The following is a 22,338-nucleotide window of genomic DNA, read 5'->3' on the forward strand; positions in this document are numbered from 1 at the left end:
GGCTGCTGGCCCGGACGGCATCAGCCCCAGGGTCCTGAAGACCTGCGCCAGTCAGCTGTCTGGTGTTCTCCATCACCTCTTCAACCTGAGCCTGAGCCTGAAGAGGGTGGAAGACGTCCTGCCTTGTCCCGGTCCCCAAGAAGTCGACTCCATCTGGCCTTAAGGACTACCGCCCAGTGGCTCTCACATTCCATGTGATGAAGGTGCGGGAGAGGCTGGTCTTGGCCTACCTGAGGCCGCAGGTGAGTTCTTCTCTGGACCCTCTACAGTTTGCCTACCAGCCTTGTCTGGGAGTGGACGACGCTGTCATCTATCTTCTGCAGCGAGCTCATTTGCACCTGGATGGTGAGAATCACATTTTTTGATTTCTCCAGTGCATTCAACACCATCCAGCCTCTGCTACTTGGTGAGAAGCTGCGGGTGATGGGTGTCGGTGCGTCCACAGTCTCCTGGATCACTGACAACCTGACAGACAGACCACAGTTTGTCGGTCTGGACCGTGTTCCGTCTGATGTTGAGTTGATGGTGAGTGGCACGGGGGCCCCACAGGGGACTGTGTTGTCTCCTTTTCTGTTCACCTTGTACACCACAGACTTCCAGTACAACTCAGAGTCATGTCACCTACAGAAGTTTTCTGATGACTCTGCAGTTGTTGGGTGTATAAGGGATGGACAGGAGGGAGAGTACAGGGCACTGGTGGGTGACTTTGTGGAGTGGTCTGGTAAGAATCACCTGCTTCTGAACGTGGATAAGACCAGAGAGATGGTGATCGACTTCAGGAGGAAGGGAACGGCTCCGCAGCCCCTTTGCATCCTGGGAAGTGACGTGGAGATGGTGGAGGAGTACAGATACCTGGGTGTCAACATTGACAGCAGGCTGAACTGGAAGGTCAACAGTACTGCTGTTTACAAGAAGGGGATGAGCAAACTCTATCTCCTGAGGAAGCTGAGATCCCTTCAACGTGTGCAGCAGGATGTTGGAGATCTTCTACCAGTCTGTTCTGGCCAGCGCTCTGTTTCCTCCGCCATCTGCTGGGGGGGGGGGGGCAGCAGCATCGGAGCCAGCGATACAAACAGACTGAACAAACTGATCAGGAAGGCTGGCTCCGTGATCGGCTGCAAACAGGACACTTTTGAAGCTGTGGTGGAGAGGAGGTCACTGATCAAACTGTTATCTATCATGGATAACCCTGACCACCCTCTCCACCCCCCACTGGTCCTACAGAGGAGCTCCTTCTCAAAGAGGCTTCGACAGTTTAAATGCAGCACGGACCGCTACAGGAAATCATTCCTACCACAGGCAATAAACTCTTCAACGCGTCATCCCTGGGGGCTAGATGAGACTCTGAGACACCACAATATTGCAATAAGGGCAACCGGCACGATTGGTTCATTTACATTTAGCATACTTAAACAGTTGCAGATTTTGTTTTTCCCATCTTGTACATATTTAAATATTTGTTCTTATATTCTTATATTTTGTCATTATTATTATTTTATTTCATGTATATTGTATGTATGTATATTTTGTGTGCTGCTGTAACACTGTAATTTCCATTTTTTTGGGATCAATGAATATCTATCTATCTAAAGAATCACTACTTCTAGTGTATAGAGCAGCATATCTCCACCAGACTCCATGTAAATAATCACTACTTTTAGCGTGTATAGAACAGCATTTCTCCACCAGACTCCATGTAAATAATCACTACTTTTATAGAGCACTATCACCAAACCCACCATAATCCATATAATCTGGGGTTTTATTTATAAAACTGCATGTAGGATCCTTACGGAAAGTGTACGTACACCCAAAAGCCAAAAATAAATCAGATCGATAAAACCATGTGCATGCACATCTGTATGTAATATTCTGTTTATAAATCACATATTACCTACAAGTGTGCATATGTGAATCAGCCTCTTATCCCTCCCTGTACACGCCCACTTTTCATTTTAATAATCTGTTAATATTTAAAGTATAACTTGTGTATATTTCAACCTGGACTCCATCCCCCCGTGGTTCTGTGTATGCAGTAGCATTTTGAAATACATTCTTTGAGGGGCAGGAAAAAAGTGTAAAGACCTCCAAACTGGAGTGATGTGAACATTGAGTTAATATATACATTTATCATAATTTAAACCATAATTTCATACAATAATAACTCAAGAAATGTACTCACAATATTAACACATACACACACACACACACACACACACACACACACATACTTTCTACATTTTCAGGATTTTAAATATTAATATATGTTTATGAAAGAAAAGTTCAGTTATTGTTATTACTACACACATGTCAGGTTGATTTAATTATGTATACTCTATATTACATATTATTTTGTAGTTTTTCCGTTGTTTTTTGTAACCGTTAAATAATTTATTTTGAATGTGTTCAGTGTTACAGTAAAAATACAGTGTTTTAAAATCTGTTGACCTACTTCAATTCTATTGGTTGCTGTTAACTTCCCGTCCAATCAGCTGTCGATGTGAGGGCAGAGGGGCGGGCCTTCGGCGACCGTTATCCGTGATATGAAGAGAATCAGTTATCTTTACCGGGCTGATTAGCTGCACTTACTGAACCAGACAGAAGGTAAACATTCATACATTCATTCATTTCCATATGTAACATATGGAAAACATACATATGTGTTGTGTGTGTGTGTGTGTTAATATTGTTTTACATCCATACAGTTTGTTAAAGTTATGATACCAACGGCTGTTAGCATCGTTAGCCCGTTAGCATCGTTAGCAGTTAGTGTAGCACAAGCTAAAGTCCTTGTGGAGGGTGACCAGACGTCCCCGGTTTCCGGGAACAGTCCCCGGTTTTGGTGACCTGTCCCCGGAAATGTCCCCGGTTTTCACTGTGACTGACAGACCTGAAATTGGAATGAAAGAAAGAAAACACTGACCCAACTGACCTAACTGGCTCTATTAGCCTACAAGCTAGCACTAGCTTGTAGTCTAATAGAGCCAGTTAGTAGTTGTTTTAAGTGAGTGAGTGAAACCATAGACAGTTAAAGAAGTGGACCAACAGGTCCCGTTGTTTCCATGGAGACCAGTGAAGTCTATTAGAAGCGCTTTTCCGGTGATGCTGAGAGTTACTGCGCAGCCTCCAACTGACGACGTAAATGTGACGTGAGCAACCTGTCTGAAAGTTGTAACCGTAAGTAATTACTGCTAACTAACATGCTAGTTAATATTAACATAGGCACAGGCTAATTACTGCTAACTAACATGCTAGTTAACATTAACATAGGCACAGGCTAATTACTGCTAACTAACATGCTAGTAATATTAACATAGGCACAGGCTAATTACTGCTAACAGCATGCTAGTTAACACTACATAAAAGAGACACAAAAATACAGTTAATCCGCATTGTACGTCTTATAGTCTAAGACAGCGGGGGGGGGGGGCAGAAGGTTACTTCCTGGTGTGAAGCAAAAGGTTTCTTTCTATATGTGAGATGCCAGACTTGACCTAATCATTTCTTTAGAGTGGGGGGGGGGGGGGGGGGACAATAGGGCGTCCTGATCTACTCGTCACGGAGACAACAGATGATAATTAAACAGCTTGATATGGAGCATTCACACTGAATTAAATCAAATCTTCTCAACCGACTGCAGCATACTTTAGGTTAAATACAGTGTTTTTACTTTTCATGACTCAACACTGTCAACGGGTTTATTGCTAACGTTAGCTACCAACAGTTACCTTGGAACATTCCAGCAAATAGACCAAGCTTTAATGCGTTGCCTGAAATATATCTTCAAACAAACAAACAATTGCAGATTTTTATGTTTTGAAATGTGATCATTTGAAGCTTTTCCGTGTCGTACGTTAGGGAAAGAGATATGAATCCAATTACTTTGGTTTCTATTGAAATCAGGATTATTTAACAGGATTCCTCGTTGTTTCTTTGAAAGATGTTTTCATTTATTAAAGTTAAAAACAGCTTTAACTGGGATTTTTTGCTTGTTCTTTTACTGTGGATGAAACACTCTGGCTGTGTTGTTTTCTTTAAACCAATCAGAATAGTCGTGGGTGGGGCTAATCTCTGGATGCAACGACTTTGGCTCTGCTACATAGTCTCAGGAAGGAACTGTTCACCCTGATAGAAGAAACACATGTGCATGTTGACAGAGAGCAGAAACACACACACACACACACACACACACACACACACACACACACACACACTATTTCGATGTGCTGCATCCATGGCTTATCAGTCTTTGTAACATTACTTTGTCTCAGCAATCCTGCCTCCAATCACTCCTAAAACATCCCAGTAGATATAAGATGGCTAATGTTAACATATCTTTGGAATCTTTACAGTTATTCCCTTAAAGAAGCGGCCAGGCCTGCCTTGTTGCACCATCAAAACGTCTTTCTGAACTTTCCATTTTAACACAGAACATCTGGAGATGTTCTGCTAAATGAAGTGTGGTTGGTCCAGGCTACTGTGCATGTAGCTTGTAGCTCCAGTTAATGACTTTTGGGCCTTACATTTTAGTTGTTCTTCCAGTCTGAATGCAGGAGATACTGACACTCTTTATTCCACACCTCCATTAGTTCTTCTAACCCTTGTATTATTATCTCTGCATGTACCTGTCCCCCCCCCCCCCCCCCCTTGGGTCTACCAAAAGCACCTTCAGAGACGGCAAGCTGGCGACCAGAGCAGGAAAGGAATGCAAGAAGGAGGAGGAAGAGGAGTATGAGGTGGAGAAGGTTTTGGACCGCAGAGTGGTGAAGGGAGAGTAGAGTTTCTGCTGAAATGGAAGGGGTTCTCAGAGTAAGTATGAGTCTATAATATTAATCTTGGTGTTCTGGTCCTGATATATTGTGTGTATTATATAGCATTATCATATAACTCAATGCATTTCCTTTATTTTCATGACTATTACATTGTAGATTATCACTGAAGGCATCAAAACTATGAATGAACACATGTGGAATTATGAAAAGTGTGAAATAACTGAAAACATGTCTATATAGTCTAGCTTCCTCAAAGTACCCCCCCTTACTGTGATTACTGCTTTGCACACTCTTTGCATTCTCTTGAATGGTAGTCACCTGAAAGGGTTTCCCAACAGTCTTGAGGAGTTCCCAGAATGCTCAGCACTTGTTGGCCCTTTTCCCTTCACTCTGCGGTCCAGCTCTCCCCAAACAATCTGGATTGGGTTCAGGTCGGTGACTGTGGAGGCAAAGCACTCCATCACTCTCCTTCTTGGTTAAATAGCCCCTACACAGCCTGGAGGAGTGTTTGGAGTCATTGTCCTGTTGAAAAATAAATGATGGTCCAACTAAACGCAAACCGGATGGGATGGAATGTCGCTGCAGGATGCTGTGGTAGCCATGCTGGTTCAGTATGCCTTCAATTTTGAATAAATCCCAACAGTCTCACCAGCAAAGCACCCCCACACCTCCTCCTCCATGCTTCACGGTGGGAACCAGGCATGTAGAACCCATCCGGTCACCTTTTTCTCCGTCGCACAAAGACACAGCGGTTGGAACCAACGATCTCAAACTTGGACTCATCAGACCAAGCCCAGATTTCCACTGGTCTAATGTCCATTCCTTGTGTTTCTTGGCCCAAACAAATCTATTCTGCTTGTTGCCTCTCCTTGGCAGTGGTTTCCTAGCTACTATTTGACCATGAAGGCCTGATTCAGTCTCCTCTTAACAGTTGTTCTAGAGATGTGCCTGCTGCTAGAACTCTGTGTGGTATTCAGGGTCTCTAATCTGAGCTGCTGTTAACTTGTGATTTCTGAGGCTGGTGACTCAGATGAACTTATCCTCAGCAGCAAAGGTGACTCTTGGTCTTCCTTTCCTGGGGCAGTCCTCATGTGTGCCAGTTTCGTTGTAGCGCTTGATGGTTTTAGCGGCTTCACTTGGGGACCATTCAAATTTTCCGGACCGACTGACCTTCATTTCTTAAAGTAATGATGGCCACTCGTTTCTCTTCACTTAGCTGATTGGTTCTTGCCATAATATGAATTGTAACAGTAGGGCTGTCGGCTGTGTATCAACCTGACTTCTGCACAACACAACTGATGGTCCCAACTCCTTAATAAGGCAAGAAAGTCCACTAATTAACTCTGAAAATGCCACCTGTGAAGTGGAAACCATTTCAGGTGACTACCTCATGAAGCTCATTGAGAGAACACCAAGGATTTGCAGCACTATCAAAAAAGCAAAGGGGGGCTACTTTGAAGAAACTAGAATATAAGACATGTTTTCAGTCACAGTTTTTTGTTAAGTACATAATTCCACATGTGTTCATTCATAGTTGTGAGGCCTTCAGTGATAATCTACAATGTAAATAGTCATGAAAATAAAGGAAACGCATTGAATGAGAAGGTGTGTTCAAACTTTTGGCCTGCACTGTATATATGTGTGTATGCAAATAATCTACAGCATAGATTGCAGCATTGTATCATGCCCTCAAAGGATCAATGGATTGTCTAAAAACAAAGTGTGAGGATGTTCTTCTGTCTGCACTCACCTTTCCAGTGAAGATAACACATGGGAGCCGCAAGACAACCTGGACCTGGACCTTATCGCCGAGTACATGCAGAAACACAAGGAGACGGAGGAGAAGAAGGAGGAGGGCAAGAGGAAAGGTGTCAGGGAGGAGGAGGTGAGTGAAGGAAAGAGGGTACTCCAGACTGAAGAGTCCCAGAAATCTAATCTCAATATTAATGAATCAGGGTGTCCGCGGGGTTTTTAAAAGTATTAAAAAGTGATATAAAAATGTCAAATTTAAGGCCATTAAAAGTTTTAAATGTAGTCTCAGAGGTATTATTTTTTTTAAATTAGGTATATTTTTTTCACACTATCAGGTGACCTATTCTGATTGAAATTATATCCTGCGTTCGAGTTAGTCCGTTTAAATATGGGCTTTGGCATGTCTGGGCACATAATCAAAGATCTTTCGTCTCCGTCTATGTTTGATGCTGACGTCATATTTAGTGGTCGTTCGACATCATCTCAGAACACTGCGTGCTCAACAGAAGTGGCCGGCTTACGTTTTATTTTAGACTTGCTTCAAGCCTTATCTTCAACAACTGGACAACCATCGTCGTCCTTTAATTAGGGTGACCAGACGTCCCCGATTTCGGGGTAAGGCCCCGATTTTGGCGACCTGTCCCCGGCTGGATTGGTCCCCGGAAATGTCCCCGGTTTTCACTGTGACTGACAGACCCGAAATTGTAATGAAAGAAAGAAAATACTGACAAGACGTAGCGATAGTCGCACACCCTACATACGCAGACTCCAGACAGCCAGAGCCAGCGGTGCTCAGAGATGTTTTAGAAAGCCGTATTTTACGATGCTAAAATCACTGATTATTTACATGGAGTCTGGTGGGTTTAGCGAACGCAATTTCACAGACTTTTATGTTTTAAAAAGGATCTTAGTCTTCTGCATCATTATCTCTGCATGTCCCCCCCCCCCTCCTTGGGTCTACTAAAGGCACCTTCAGAAGATGGCAAGCTGGCGACCGGAGCAGGAAAGAAGGGCAAGAAAGAGGAGGAGGAGTCTGCAGCAGTGAAAGAGGAAGAGGAGGATGAGGCTGCAGCAGTGAAAGAGGAAGAGGAGTATGTGGTGGAGAAGGTTTTGGACCGCAGAGTGGTGAAGGGAAGAGTAGAGTTTCTGCTGAAATGGAAGGGGTTCTCAGAGTAAGTATGAGTCTATAATACTAATGCTGGGTGGTCTTGGTCCTGAGATATATAATATATTTACATATTGCAAATAGGTGTCAGCATGTTTTTGCACGTATTAGCACGTATTTTGACACTACTTTGCCGACCCACAAATAACCTAAATAACCTTACAAGATGGCAATAGAAAAAAAGGAATAATAGGAATGATAATTAGAGTTAGAATGGATTGTCTAAAAACAAAGTGTGAGGAGATGTTCTTCTGTCTGCACTCACCTTTCCAGTGAGGATAAACATGGGAGCCACAAGACAACCTGGACCTTGACCTTATCACCGAGTACCTGCAGAAACACAAGGAGACGGAGGAGGAGGAGAAGAAGAAGGAGGGCTTGAGGAAAGGTGTCAGGGAGGAGGAGGTGAGTGAAGGAAAGAGGTTACTCCAGACTGAAGAGTCCCAGAAATCTAATCTCAATATTGATGAATGCACACAGAGGGTTTCACAAATGTCTTTTAGGATTTATATATTATACCGTAATTCCTCAAAGAAAAACCGGTAGTCAATTAAACTGCGGCCCTTTGATAGTGCTGCATAACCATGGTTACCATAGTTATGCAGCAGTGGAACTTAGACACAGACATGCTGTGAACGAAGCTTCTGGTTTTACTTAGCTCGCTCCACCATGGCCCTTTACTAACTCACTCTGTCTGTTGATATACAAACGCAGATCAATGGACATGCATGTATTTTTTGGGGGGGGGGTATTAGGCCACCCCCCTTTCGACCAATTATTACATCTTTGTATGCAAAACCTTCTATCCCAGCCCAGGACCATTGAACTACATCCCATAATTCCTCTGCATTACTGGGTTTGGCCTCAGAAACAGCATTTATGATGTCACCCTACAAGTGTTCTCTGGGATTGAGGTCCGGGGATCGGGCTGGCTGCTCCATAACATCAATCTGGTTCATCTGGAACCAAGACTTTGCTCCTTCCTGGTGTGTTTGGGTCCTTGTCTTGTTGAAAGACCCGTTTCAAAGGATTTCTTCTTCAGCATAAGGCAACCTCTTCAAGTATTCTGATGTATTAAAACTGATCCACGATCCCTGGTACGTGATAAACAGGCCCAACACCACAGTATGAGAAACATCCCATAACCACCATGCTTTACTGTCTTCACAGTGGACTGGGGCTTGATTTCAGAGCAGGGGGGTCGGAGGACAAACTGTCTGCGGCTCCTAGACCCAAAAAGAACAGTTTCCCTCTCATCAGTCCCCAGAATGTTGCTCCATTTCTCCGTAGGCCAGTCAATGTGTCCTTAGGTTTTTTCCCACGTCGATCAGGTTTTGGATGCCATATCAAGGCATTTGAAATGATTTTGGCAGAGTTGCTTATAATCTTCTGCACTTCTTTAAACGTTTCTTTCCCTCTCATATCAACTTTTAATGAAAGTCCTCTGTTCCTCAGAGCAATGTTTGGACCGAGCCATTTTGCTGAACATTTCAGTGTGAAATGCACTTTAACCAGCATACACAACATGTTCTTCCTTCCTTAAATATGTATATATACAGTAAATAGATTAAATATGGGCCATAACTGACACCTGTTTCTTCACAGAATCAATCAGCTCACTAATTGAACACAACACTGTTATTATTTTGAACATGCTCCTTTCAATTACAGATTCAATTCCACAGAATGAGCAGCATGCGTGTCATAACTGTTGGTTTTCTAGGACTTTTATTATTATTTGCCATGTAGAAATATCACTTTTACCAAAAAATATGATTTATGAGTTTAGTGATGCTATTATTTTGAACACAACTGTACATCAAAGCTATTTTTTAAACATCCATGACCACGACATATGCACCTGTGTTTTTCAGAGGAGTCAGTGATGCTCAGCAGTTTTAATCCAGAGCACAGCAGAAAGCTCTGCTGAGCTTCAGAAATGCTTGATGAAATGTAGCTTGTGTGGACAATACCACATTACACTACCATATTACTTTCTTACACAATACTGCTGGCTATACAAGTTTGATTTAGCAAAAACAACAACCTAAAACAAAAGGTCAAAGGTCAACTGGTGCCCCTCATTGCTAATGCCTATCAGGGACAATGGTTCCAATTTACTTAACTGGAGTAGAGCTGTTCCAGCAACATGAAGACAACACAGTAACCCCTACAGATACCAGTGAAAGCTCAAAATCTCTGGGAAAATGTTACATTTACAACTTTCCCGGCACAAAAATTCCCGGATGATCCCCCATTTGTTAACAGCTGGCTAAAGGCTGGCAACAAAATGGAGGCCACACATAAATTGATCAAAAGTAGTTTATTTATCACTAACTAACCAACACTGAATGTTACATTTCCCATAATGCAACTCCATAATAGTGATGTTGGCAGATAATTAACCCTCATGTCGTCCTCGGGTCAAAATGACCCATTGTCCTACATCAGTGTTCTTTTTAATTACACAAAATAACATGATTGATTCCACCCAACGCTCTTTTTCAAGTACAAATCTCTACTTTCATTAATTTTGGGGTGTCTTATTCAATTTTATAGCATTTGAGAAAACGTTGAAGTGTTTTGAAATAGTATTGAGTAAAAGTTGACATATTCCAGTCTGTGATTATCGTCAACATCCATACCTTTAATTTTATTCTAAATAATTCCTAATTTCTGCTTTTCTCACTCAAACATTAGGTATAATTTCCTATAAATGAGGTTTATTGACCATAAATTCCAAAAATAACTGTAAAAAAGTAAAAGTGAATAAGTTGGTGTAATGTATTGTTAAACGTCAAAAAAGTGACAAAAACTGAAGAAAATTTTAAACATTCATACAAAGCCTCAACAAAAGTGTTGATTTTCAATTTTGACGGGAAGACAACTCAAGGGTTAAGAAAAGTATTGCGTCAGTCAAACAATGTTCCATAGACATGCTCTAAGTCAGGGGTTCTTAACCTGGGTTGGATCAAACCCCAGGGGTTCGGTGAGTCAGTCTCAGGGGTTCGGCGGAGGTCAAGACACACACCCGACTCATATGATTCGTGATGACACGCCCCGCTTGGCCATCATCAGAAGGGTTCGGTGAACGCGCATATGAAACTGGTGGGGGTCAGTACCTCCAACAAGGTTAAGAACCACTGCTCTAAGTGTTGTTTCTAGTTTAAGATAGAGCTCTACAGCATGGCACCTCACTAACTCACTCTCTTGGTTTTTCTGTCTGTTAATAGAAACGGAGAGGAAGAGGAGTCAAACGTCACCGCTGTCAGCACTGTGACAAATCCTTCACAACATCAGGATATTTAAAGATTCATCAGAGAGTTCACACTGGAGAGAAGCCTTACAGCTGTGATCAATGTGGGGCGGCTTTCACACAACAGGGTGCCCTGAAAAGACATCAACGCATTCACACTGGAGAGAAACCTTACAGCTGTGATCAATGTGGGGCGGCTTTTTCTCAGAGTTGTGACCTTAAAACTCACCAGCGCATTCATACTGGAGAGAAGCCGTACTGGTGTGAAGAATGTGGGGAAACCTTTTCTCAGAGTAGTAGCCTTAAAGCTCACCAACGCATTCACACTGGAGAGAAGCCGTACTGGTGTGAACAATGTGGGGAAACCTTTTCTCTGAGTGGTCACCTTAAAACTCACCTGCGCGTTCATACTGGAGAGAAGCCGTACTGGTGTGAAGAATGTGGGAAAACCTTTTCTCATAGTGGTCACCTTAAAAGACACCAGCGCATTCACACTGGAGAGAAGCCGTACAGCTGTGAACAATGTGGGAAAACCTTTTCTCAGAGTAGTAGCCTTAAAAGACACCAGCGCATTCACACTACCTCGTTGTGAACATGTTTCAGAGCCAAGCTGTTTCCTCCTCCTCCTCCTCATGCCCTGATAGCTGTGTTGTTATATTCTGATCTTCTCTCCACATTGAAGGCTGACCAGCAGTAACTCTATCTTCTGACCAACATGTATGTTATTGTGGATCAGCTGGACTGTTTTCTGCCTTTCCTCTGAACCCTTCACCATTTAGGCACCAGAATCGGTGCCTGAACCCGTTCTTTTAAAAATATATTTTTTAAATGTATATGTTTAAATAAAAAAAAGGGAGCACAACAAGACAGCCAGCAACATTTAAGAACAGCTTGTTTATTTCTATATGGTCCAAATTAAATGTAAGAAAAAATATGTGATAACATATTTCTCTAGTAAATTGCTGCTGAATGACAAAAACAACCACTAGATGGAAAAAGGCAGCGCTGGTGTTTCAGTAGCACCGAAATGAGGCCCCAAAATCCCCGTTACTGTTCGGTCTGATAGATACCGGGTGTTAAGGCACCGGTGCCGTACTAGCACCGGGTTTTGGTACCCAACCCTAACCACAATGTACCCGCCGTGGGAAGGAGAAGGCCCAAAGGAGAAACATTAAGACGTTTAAAGATGTTTTGGTTGGAAAACTTAGACATGTTTGAAACTTTTTGATTTTGTAAAAACTTTCTTCTCATCTCTAGAAACATACTGTTTTTTGGCTGACAGAAAGTCATTGTAATTTTTATTTATATAGTGGGTTTGGGATGAAACTATGAAAAGTTGGGAGTTTAGAAAAAGCGCAAATTAAATATTTGTGTAAATTGGTCCTCTCATCATTACCAGCACACTAGAAGTTGGCCATTTTTAATTGTACGCTCTCAAGTTATTGTTGTTTTGTAGTTAAAATAAAATAAATTAAACGAGGCCTCGTGCGTGAGACTTGATATGGTGGATTTATCCTTCCTGCCCTTTCTGTGTTTAAACTCCTTGACAAGAGAACGTTTCCATCCACTAAAAGTGTTGAAAGACTCAGATTATTATGCTAAGTGTGTGACAACATTATGAGGGGGGGATCCCTACAGAGATAGAGCTTTTAGTTAGAGTAAGATCCTTTTAGTTTTGTAAAATTCATAGTATAGTATGTCAAAAAATCATAAAATGTCATAAAAAGTCAGTCTAGTATGTCGAAAAATTTCATAAAAAGTAAAAAAAAATCATAAACAGTCACAGTATAGTATTTCAAAAAAAATCATAAAAAGTCATAGTATAACATGTCAAAAATTCATAAAAGTCATAGTTTAGTATGACAAAAAAAGGTATAGTATAGTATGTCAAAGAATCATTAAAGTCATGGTATACTATGTCAAAAATCATAAAAAGTCATAGTATACTATGTCAAAAATTCATAAAAAGTAAAAAAAAATCATAAACAGTCACAGTATAGTATTTAAAAAATTCATAAAAAGTCATAGTTTAGTATGACAAAAAAATCATAAAAGGTCTACTATAGTTTGTCAAAAAATTCATAAAACTCATAGTACACTATGTCAAAAATTCATAAAAACTCATAGTATAGTGTGTCAAAAATTAAAAAAGTCATAGTATAAAATGTCAAAAATTCATAAAAAATCATAAAAAGTCATATGTCAAAATATTCATAAAAGTCATTGTTAGTATGTTGATAAAAACATAAAAAAATCATACTGTAGTATGTTGAAATATTTATAAATATTCATAGTATTGTTGTCAAAAAATTCAAAAAAGTCATAATATAGTATGCCAAAATATTCCTATAAAGGTGTAGTATAGTATGTCGTAACAAGTCCAAATTTATAGTTCTTGTTGTAAAACAAGAATACGGGCATTGATCCCGCTGCCTCTCGCATGCTAAGCAAGCGCTCTACCATTTGAGCTAATTCCCCTTTTCAAAAAGTTCATAGTATAGTATGACAAAAAAATTATAAAAATTCATAGTATAATATGTCAAAAAATTAATAAAAGTCATAGTATAGTATGACAAAAATTCATAAAAAGTCATAGTATAGTATGTCAAAAAATCGTAAAAAGTCATAGTATACTATGTCAAAAATTCATAAAATGTCAAAAAAAATCAGTCATAGTATAGTAAGTCAAAATATTCATAAAAAGTCACAGTATACTCTTTACGGTCATCAGAGATAGGAATTAACGAAGTACAAATACTTCATTACTGTACTCAAGTTCATTTTTCAGATATTTTTTACTTTACTATTTATTTTTGTGGCAACTTTTTACTTTTACTCCTTACATTTTAACATAAACATAGGTACTTTCTTCTCCTTAAATTTTACAAAACTGGCTTGTTACTTTAGTTTTGTACTAAAGGTTGTATATCAGGAGTGATTGTGAGAAGAATAGCGCTGACACGCGCCTCACACCACGAGCGGGCGCATATGCCACACAAAGATAAAAGTGAGAGAATAAAAAAAGAGACAAGCTGTCCGGAGGATAATCAGCTGAGATCGTGTGCGTCCTTGAGAACTATAAGTAACTTTAGCAAAAATAAATAACAAATATATAAACTTTGTAGTGCAGATAACATAAATTTTAACTGATAATGAGACATTGCTGGGATTTGGACCCAGGATCTTCATTAAGTGATAACTAGGCACTGCTGGGAACTGGACCCAGGATCTCCTGTTTACAAGACAGGCGCTTTAACCACTAAGCTACAGCGCCTTCTACAGAGAGCCTGTCTTGCAAGAATACAATGAGCTAATGAACAGGGTTGATTCCATCCATCCATCATTGTCCAGCAGCTCCAGCAGGGGACCCTTACGAACTCCGGCAAATGAAAACAGCTGGACGTGTCCTTGAGCGACGCCTCAGGACTCACTGTTCATAGGCAGGCGTACCGAGAACAACAGAAGTCTTATGCAAGGACCTTGAGAGATGAGAGACCCTTTCCCATCATGCCATTTCTCATGGAAAGCCATGGAAAGCTTAAAACACAGTCCTAATTTAGTCCTCCTCAACAGTCAACATAGCGTTTGCTGTGTGGCGTGTCTGTTTTTATTTCTCCCATGTTAACAGTATTGACCAATACGGTAGGCATTCTAACCTCAGCTGACACGCTCACGCCATGCAGGCAGTGTGCAGGAGCCCTAAGCTTCCAAGGTAAGACTAAAGGAATTCATGATAATAAAACCTTTATAATCTTCACACTAAAGTTGCAAAAACACCTCCAACAAAAGGCTTTTATTCGCTTTACATGGACACATGTAATGTTAGGGTACAATACAACATCACATGTCACTTTAGTGATCTAAAAAAAATCAGGCAATAACTGGATTGCACACGTTAAGTATCGGCAACCATGTGGTAACACTTCATACCGTGATGACCAGGCACTGCTGGGATTTGGACCCAGTATCTCCTATTTACGAGACAGGCGCTTTAACCACTAAGCTACAGCACCTCCTGCAGCAAAGTCCGTCTTGCAAGAATACAATGAGCTAGTGAAAAGGGTTCCCTCCTTCCATCCATCTTTGTCCAGCAGCTCCAGCAGGGGACCTCAAACTGCCCTTTGCCGAGCCACATAAACCAGCTCCGACTGGGGGATCCCGAGGCGTTCCCAGGCCAGGTTGGAGATGTACTTTCTCCACCTAGTCCTGGGTCTTCCCCGAGGCCTCCTCCCAGCTGGACGTGCCTGGACCAGTTCTCTACGGAGAACCCCAGGAGGCATCCTTACCAGATGACCCAACCACCTCAGTTGTTTACACCGAGTACCTCCATAATGGCCATGCATCCGTGGTCATCCCCAGAGGTGCTGTGGCTTAGTTGGTTAAAGTGCCTGTCTAGTCAGCAGAAGTGCCTGGGTTCAAATCCCAGCAACACCTTGTTGTTGCAGAGATGACCTGTACTTGTTTTTAAGTTGCCTGCTAATCAGATGTTGTTGTGGGCGGGGCATTAAGTCTGACACAGTGGTGAGTGAGATGGAGCAGTTGACTGACACAGAACTGTAGTGGAGCCAAAGTAGCGCATTTATTAATTAATTTCATTAGTTATCAGGCAAATAGAACACCTTGTGGGCATGTTATTGGTGTTTCTGTGTAAATGTAACAGGCAATTTTCATTTGCTACCAGGGTACTTTCACAGGGATTGGGTTGATGATGACACGCCAAAAGAGGTAATCTCTCCAAAAACAAGATGCTGCTGGGATTGGAACCCAGGATCTCCTGTTTGCTAGACAGGCACTTTAACCAACTAAGCCACAGCACCTCCATAAGTAGCTACCCTGTTAAGTCTTAATTTGTCTATTACCTTGTATAAGCTAAACGTACAGTATACTGACTGGCAGATTTGGGAGTAATGGCTTAGCTCGCCTAGGCTTGGCGAATCAATCCTATCCATTCAGTCTGCAGAAGAGGTAGAAGTACCTGGCAGGTCTCTCCCTTCAGCAGTTTGAGAACGCCAGCCCACTCCTTCCCATTGGTGCTGATCATCCACATCTCACCCCCATAGAGCCAGTGAAGCTCGGTCCACCAGATGGAACACTCACCATTCGAACCAGACTGGGGGGGAACGTTTCAGAGCCCAGCACGGATCGTAGAGCAACAGCTACGGCCGCAACAGTACCTTCTGACGTCCACTGTTCCTTCCAACATGGAGCTCTTCCAGATTGTTGAAAATGTCTTGCAGCTGGATGTGCTGCCACACAAAAATGAGAAAGTGGTAACCAGGTCAAGACAAGACCAGGAGGCAGTAAGTCTGCTTGAAGAGAAGACTACGCGTGTGGAGGTGGACAGAAAACTCTGCTATGCTGTAACAGCTTCCCTAACTCACCCGGCAAGGGAAAAGTACAACGCATATAAATTAAAGGTAATGGGTGGATCTCTCTCTATCGGCTATAATTTAAACATATAACATTTTTTTTTTTTTTTAAGATTATTTTTTGGGCATTTTAGGCCTTTAATTGAGAGGACAGTTGAAGATATGAAAGGGGAGAGAGAGGGGGAGTGACATGCAGCAAAGGGCCTCAGGCTGGATTCAAACCCGGATATCCAACGCCATCACCCAGACATGCCAATCACTGGAACGAGACAAAAGAAACTGTCCAGCGTCTCCTCCCTACAGTGGTTAACCAGCCTTTAGACACAAATACAAATAGGGCCAAAAAATCACTGAATCAATCAGGATTTCCACATCACCTTCAATGCCCCGTATCCACTCGTAGAGTAACCTGGCTTCAAGTATTTGCTGTATGTACTCAAACCTCATTCCAACACGCCATCCCGTCCACCGGGACTTCAGTGAACCGTTCCACCCCTTTAATACATGTCAATCAAGCTGAGCCTGTAAAGGCTACACAGTCTGATTAGTTAAGTGGAAACACCTGTGAGAGTGGAACATGGATGTGTAGAGATGGGCTTTCAAACAATGCACATTTTTGACATGTCAAAGTAGGAAAAGCAAAGGTAGAAGTAAAGAGGAGTTATGGCTTAACTCAATTTACATTTTTACACTGGACATAAGACATTAAAGTCAAGAAGATAGGTGTTAACCCTTTAAAGGAACCTTGTCCACCATGGACTAAATATACTTCAAGACTGACTATAACTTAGCATATTTGGTTACCTTCACACATTTAATTTCTACATATCTGCTACTACCACTCTGATCATATTCCCTTCCTCAATGCTCCATAAAGAAGCAAAGAACGATCATCAATGACAGAGAGTACATGAAGTGAATCATTACTCTCTGTCAGCTTCACGCTCAGAAAGGAATATCACGACTCATCATCGTGGTCAGCGAGACCAAACACTTTAGAAACACATTCCTCAAGTCAGAAACTCTAGAAATGATCCCTGAAAGTACAGTCTTGGTTAGACTGGGGGGAACTGCATCTCATTCACTGCAGAGTGATTGTCACTCAGGGTTCAGAGGGACAGAAGCTAATCGTTACGTGCTCCAGATGACTCTGAGGTGAGAAAATCTATTTAGATCTTTAAGAAGACCGATATGTAGATTGAATTAGATTCTCAGTCACTGATGTCTCAATACTTCAGTGTCAGCCTACTTATTCTCTCCAATAAATGCTCCAGTCCTTTCTTTGCATTAATTGGTCTCAGAATGTTGCGGGTTAACCACCACTGTTGATTATTGGGTACAAAAAGCAATCAAGATATGTATATATATCACTTTTTTAAATGTCTCCAAATAATGTTAAAAGTTAGTTTTTGGTCATTTTTAGTATTCGCTGGTTTATTAAGTCAATTTGGCGATGACGTCACACTGGGGAGCGAAGTCTCAGCCTGGCACTAGAACTACGGCGACTGACTGGGATGAGGAAGAGGAGGAAAAGCCAGCAGCCAAATAATTATGAACCTGCCAGATCTGAGAGGTGTAATGGGAAAATTACATTTAACCAATGAGTTTCATATTAATTATTCATAATAAGATCTCCAATGCCTCTTAGAGTATATGACTTCTGTATCTGCCATCTGTGTGTTTCTCCTTGATGGGAGACAACTGGGTTTGTTATGACTCCACACCATTTCCTTGAAGAATAGATGACGTGGAGCCTGACAGAAGCAGTTACCTAGAACGGTGTTTATTAGGGATGAGCGAGTACAGCATTATCTGTATCTGTATCTGTTTACCACATGAATTATCTGTATCCGGATCCGTACTCGGACTGGGCGGGGCCTAAACCGGAAGGGGTCAGATTTAACCTGGAAGTGGGTCGTGTTCTCTTGAAATGTGCGGGCTTTAACCGGTATGTTATTTAAGCATGCAATTGATATGGGTTGATCAAAAATTGTTATATTTATTGCTGATTAGAAAACTATTTACATGACAGCATCGAGCTTCAGATTAATGGTGTTGTCATGGTAAATGTAAATGTGCTGTATTTATGTATGTATTTAGCTGTAAGATACCACGTTGGTTAGCTTCCAGCTATGTAATATATGTAAATGGCAGTGGTGGGATTTGAACCCACGCCTCTAGAGAGACTGGAGCCTTAATCCAGCGCCTTTGACCACTCAGCGACCCTACCTGCAAATATCAGATCGCCACATAGTGACAAACACAGGCCCCCTAACTAATGGTATGCTTGTTAATGTCATTGGAAAAAAAAACTTAAAAAAAGCCAAATGTTTTTTAAAAACTGCCAATATTGCTATTAAAAAATGTTATCACACTTTATCATTTTTCAGCAGATTGTTTTTTCTACAACAAATTGCTTTAGAAGCCTGGGTAGCTCAGACGGTAGAGCATCAGGCTTTTAATCTGAGGGTCCAGGGTTCAAGTCCCTGTTCAGGCGTGCACATTCTGCTAGATGAGTTGTCCATTTGACATGCCTGAACACTTCAGACACTGCCATATCATGTGTTGTCCATGCACAAGTCTTTAAAAAGAACTGTGGCTGTTTTTCAAGCAGGTTTCTGGTATGTCTAAATGAACAATGGGCAACCTACATCCATCTTGCTAGCACCCAAATCTCTGTACTCATCTCCCTGCTTGGATAGTATGTCCAAGGACATACCACATACAGTATAATATGTTCTATAACCCTTTTCACTGGTTAGCTACCATTCTTTTTATTGTATCAATCTCAGAAATGAACAAAGCATGATAAATTCCATTCATGTGCTAGTGTTCAACCACTTGAATGTCACTGTATTTTCAGCATCAGTTGTGTTTTTTTGTTTTTTTAAAACACCTGCCACATGTGAGGTTTGAACTCATGACCTTCAGATTATGAGACTGACGCGCTGCCTACTGCGCCAACGAGGCTTTGAAAACATTTGCAATGGTTGAAAAGAAAACTAAACAATTTGGTCTTTGATCTCAATACAATCAATGTTGGGGAACAATAGTCTGTAAGGAGGGGAGAAGGAAAAAGAGGAAAAAGGAGGAAAAAAGGAAAACATGAGAGAAAAGAGGAGAAAGATGCTAAATTACCCACAAAGTGAAAGAGTTTTAGGGTTTCTATTAAGTCAGATTTTAATTTAATTGCTGAAATTGGAATGTTTCTGAGAAATAAGGGAAGCTTAATGTAGATCCAAAGGTCACAGGCTCGATCCCCACCTAGTGTCAGAAGACTATATTACACTGTCCATAAATATATTTGGTCAATATTAAAAGTTAGTCTATATAATAAATATTGTTTATTTAGAAATAAATATTAAACCGAGCATTTTTTAGTTCTCTTTTCTCTAAAAGCTAGTATGTCTTGCAGTAATCATTGAATGGAAGTAGGGTGGATAAAGGCAAGTCATATGCTCAGCAGTGTGTACACTATGATTTGGAATAATATTGAAATGAAGCCAATTAATATAATACATGCCAACTTTATTACATTATTGATCTCAACAAAACAATATGTCTTTAGGTAACAAATAATATTGTTTTTAATATTAATTCATTAAGAAATGACTGACTATACAAAGGTTTTTACGCCATTTAGACAAATAAGAGAACCAACAAACTAATTCTGTACAAAGATTAAAACACACATAACTTATAAATCACAATACATAATAGTATTGTATACTATTATAAAATCTAACTATTCACATTTTCTATTTACATTATACATTTACATTTTTGATTTTTTAATCTGATCTAACCACAACTCTTTTGACAGTGTTTCTGTATTTGGGCAGTAGATAGTGCCTTGATATTGGCTGTGCCCAGTTTCTGCGGTCCTGAATTGTCCACACTTCCTGCAAGTGTTGTACTCCACCTTCCTCTTATTAAACCTTGCCTTAGAGGCAGGGCGACCACTGGCAGGTGGAGGTGCGGATGGAGCAAGAGGGGCAACTGGTATATGGGGGGCACGGTATGCTAGTGTTGGAACAGCAAACAAAGTTCCTGGGGCTTGAGGATAGACAGAGGTTGCTTGAGGGAAGAACAAGGACCAGAAGCAGGAGGCTGTGGAAAAATCTGATTCTGGGCTGATGGCTTTGGCATGATAGCCTGTGGGGCAGTGGTGACGGGGGCTACTCCCTGCCACCACTTTGTCTTTGCCAACCCCACAGTGCTTGGGGGCAGGTTGTAAACATGTTCAGTGCAGTGTGTTTGAGGAGGAGCAGCAGCGTGGATGTTGGCAGGTGGAAGGGCCTCCGAGGCCACAGCAATTCGGGCAGGTAGATTTATTCCCTGCAGGATCAGTGTAACATCCTGGCGCTTCACCCGTTTATTATGCCACTGCATGAGGGTTGTTTGATTGATCTCAACCAGCTGCAGTGTAGTGCTCTGCATGATGGATCCATTACCCAGAATAAGCTGACGGATTTTGCCGTAATCCTGCAGGACACAAGTCCATCTTGTAGTATAGTCCTGTACTTTACCCTTACTTTCCTTTTTGGATTCTTGTCTAAATCACAGAGTCTGATACAAATGGCTTCCACCAAGCGGCAGCAGTCTGGCCACTGGGCAGGGAGGCAATGGATCCCAGCACACACCGCTTCAGGCTCTCCACACCAGGAGTAAACTCTGCCCGTAGTTTTGGAGACCTGAACTTTCCTACTATGAGCCTGTCTTGGTGTCTGGCAGCAAACACCACCCGTTGCTGGTCATATGGCAGCAGGCTCTGCCAGAGGTCAATGATGGTGCTGGCCTGTTGGTTGCTCAAGGTCAAACCAGTATGGTTCTTCAGACCCACCAGATACTCTGCTAGACTGTCCACAAGATCCATTCCGGGCATGTTGTGTTCATCCACAGCCTGAAAAACAACATCAGACCAACGATTAAAAGTTATCACTAATATTACGCACACAATACTATGGAATAATTGCCCATTTAGGTATTCTTTTTCTTAGCTATTCTTTAATCCCCCTTACTAGTTGTTCTTCAGGCATGAAGACGGCTGCAGGCTGGGTAGCTGGGGTGGACACAGAGGCAAACTAATAAAAGGCATTATTAACTAAATGCATTATAATTAAACAATATGTGGCATCATACCTGAGAAGGTTTCCTGGCCATACTGAGGTTGGGCTTCAGTGTTGCAGTGTGTGAGCCACCAAACCGTGGTTTGAATAACTGGGGAAGGATGAAATGTCACAAGTTACAGTAAATGATCATAGAGTTGTACAGGTCAAAGCAATATACATGTAATTAAAGCTACTGTTTGCATTGATTCTGTTTATATGTTTTATTAAATAGTAATGCCCTTTACCATTTCAAGGGAGAATTTGGGTTGCATTCGACCAGCAGAGGGTCCAGCAGCAGTTGGAGCAGCAGGGTCAGCAGCAGTTGACGGAGCTGGGCCAGCTGCAGCAGCAGGTGTGGCTGTCTGCACATTAGTTTTCTAATACAAATATCAAAGAAATCAACAGCCACAAATATAAGTCAATTTTAACAACATACATTATGATTGCATCTTTAGTATACTTCTATCATTTAAATATCCCAATGAACTTTACCTTCTTAGTGTGAAATCCACACGTGCAGACCTGTGCTCCACCAAAAAGAGACATCTGCCCCCGCTGCTGGAGTGGACACTTCTCTATCTGTAATTATCCAAAATTAAAATGCACCAGAATGTTACATGATATTAATTAATTGTTGATAGTTGTTAAAAAAAACATGTAAAAAGCTGTACCTTAAGATAGAGCTCATGCCATCTCTTTTGCCTAGGGGCCGGTCTATTCCCAGCATCAGTAGGCCAGACCCCTGTAGCGGCAAACGTCCTCAGCCGGGACAGCCATTCATCGTCCCCCATGGCACGATGCTTCTTAGCCTTAGAAGCCATCTGAGATTAAAACTCAGTAGGACAATAGAGCAATAATGTCAATAGTTAGGCACTTAATAAGGTCCCTTATTGTATCCAAAAAGACAAAACTA

General features: G+C 41.4%; 4 non-coding genes across 4 annotated transcripts; all 4 read right to left on the reverse strand.

The window, feature by feature from the left end:
- Positions 1-14,146: 14,146 nt before the first annotated feature.
- Positions 14,147-14,219, reverse strand: trnat-ugu (transfer RNA threonine (anticodon UGU)). The gene has a single exon. It is a non-coding gene; the product is annotated as a tRNA-Thr (tRNA).
- A 666-nt stretch (positions 14,220-14,885) lies between these two features.
- On the reverse strand, positions 14,886-14,958 carry trnat-cgu (transfer RNA threonine (anticodon CGU)). The gene has a single exon. It is a non-coding gene; the product is annotated as a tRNA-Thr (tRNA).
- A 730-nt stretch (positions 14,959-15,688) lies between these two features.
- Positions 15,689-15,762, reverse strand: trnaa-agc (transfer RNA alanine (anticodon AGC)). Its single transcript has one exon. It is a non-coding gene; the product is annotated as a tRNA-Ala (tRNA).
- Positions 15,763-17,151: 1,389 nt separating this feature from the next.
- LOC116676201 (small nucleolar RNA U3) lies at positions 17,152-17,367 on the reverse strand. The gene has a single exon (XR_004328613.1). It is a non-coding gene; the product is annotated as a small nucleolar RNA U3 (small nucleolar RNA).
- Between the last annotated feature and the right edge of the window lie 4,971 nt (positions 17,368-22,338).

The sequence above is a fragment of the Etheostoma spectabile genome, unplaced genomic scaffold, assembly GCF_008692095.1.
Source record: "Etheostoma spectabile isolate EspeVRDwgs_2016 unplaced genomic scaffold, UIUC_Espe_1.0 scaffold00002862, whole genome shotgun sequence".
NCBI lineage: Eukaryota > Metazoa > Chordata > Actinopteri > Perciformes > Percidae > Etheostoma > Etheostoma spectabile.